Source organism: Onychomys torridus, chromosome 1 (genome assembly GCF_903995425.1).
Source record: "Onychomys torridus chromosome 1, mOncTor1.1, whole genome shotgun sequence".
Lineage (NCBI taxonomy): Eukaryota > Metazoa > Chordata > Mammalia > Rodentia > Cricetidae > Onychomys > Onychomys torridus.
Genome location: NC_050443.1, coordinates 87,985,865 through 87,987,423, shown reverse-complemented (window position 1 = coordinate 87,987,423; position 1,559 = coordinate 87,985,865). Strand labels below are relative to the sequence as shown.

Here is a 1,559-nt window from a genome sequence, read left to right as displayed (position 1 = left end):
CTGCTTCTGTCTCCTGAGTAATGATGGGATTATACACCCTGATACTTTTGCTTTTTTGAGATAGGGTCTCACTCCGTAGCCCAGACTGGCTTGGACCTGTGCCCGTGTCCTGCCTAGGCCTTCCAGATGCTAAGATTACAGGAATTTTTTAAATTAAACAAACAAATAAACTTGTGTTTATGTGCATACTTTTTTTTTTTTTTTTGAGCTGAGGATTGAACCCCGGGCCTTGCTCTACCACTGAGCTAAATCCCCAAACCCGTGCATACTTCTTTAATTATTATTATTCACTGCATTTTGGAACTGATTGAGGCGAATCACTTTGCCCCTAGGCAAGTGTCTTTTTTTTTTTTTTTTTTTTTTTTAATTCCTGGGGCAGTCCTCCACTATCACAAATTATGCAGTCAGTTTCCTGCTTTTGGGATCAGCACATCCGGAGCACAGTGAATAAACCTTGCTCTAGGAAAATCACCTTCTTGATCATGGTATCTCCACCCTGCTAGGTAAGTGTCTTTGATCTTCATCTAACCAGTCTTGGAAGCTTTCTGATTTTGACAGAGTCTCCCCGCTCAAGCTAGCCTTGAACCCCGGGTCCTCCTCCACCACTAGGATCTCAAAGGCTCCGCGTCTGGCCCAGGCGGACCGCACTGCGCGTGTCTTTTACAAGACACTGAGCCTGCGTATGATATTTGTAGGTTGACTACTTCCTGACTTTAGATTCGGGTCTCAGCTCCTGTGATGAGGCGCAGGAACAGCAGAGGTCCAGAAACACCAGGCGCGTCGCGGCGCTGACTCAGCCCTTCCGGTCAGCCAGCCACGTCACCTGGAGTCCTCTGGGCTCTGGGCCCCGGAGGCGCGGACGCCAGAGTCTTTGCCGCCCTCGGCCCCTGACTCAGCCACTTCCGGAGCATCCAAGCTTCCCAGCCTGGCCGCCTCCAGTACCAGGCCATCTCCTAGACTCTCTGCCCCGCGGCTCTTCTCTCCAGCGGGAATGGAATACAGAACACAGCAAGGCTCTCCACAGTGCACCAGGGTTGCAGCTCAGGGACTCAGGAGTGCAGATCCTCACTCCTACCCTATGTGACAGGAGTTTTGTTCCCTGGCTGCCTTCTCTAGCCAGGCTAAGCCACCTGTTCTTAATAAACCAATTAAAAGAGAAAATTACTATTGGAAAGCAGAAAAAGATTCATCCTATGTGGCCACATTAGAAAGGGGGGCAGAGTTAAAATTGAGGGACACCACCCCCGAACCTCTTCCCAAGTTCATCTTCCTGCATGGGATTTAGGTTGAAGTAGAGGGTCAGTGTTTACAAAGCTAAGCAGCAAAGAGTGGCCCCAGCCCACCCATCAGTGACCATCGTTTTATCTGCTCCAGTCCTGCGAATGATCTGACAAATTCCCAATCTCTTCCCAGGATTCTTTCTGCGATGGCTGGCGCAGGCTTCAGCCTTTTTCTTCTTCTAACATGGGATTCCTGGGAGAAGGGAGGGAGAATTCCAATTTCTTGGAGTCCGTTGTTTTGATAGTCTGATAGTCAAAGTGAGGGGCTCAAATGTCCGT

At 49.5% G+C, this 1,559-nt stretch overlaps 1 pseudogene; it reads right to left on the bottom strand.

Moving 5' to 3' along the window:
- Nucleotides 1-370: 370 nt before the first annotated feature.
- LOC118576962 lies at nt 371-511 on the bottom strand (annotated as a pseudogene).
- Nucleotides 512-1,559: the final 1,048 nt, after the last annotated feature.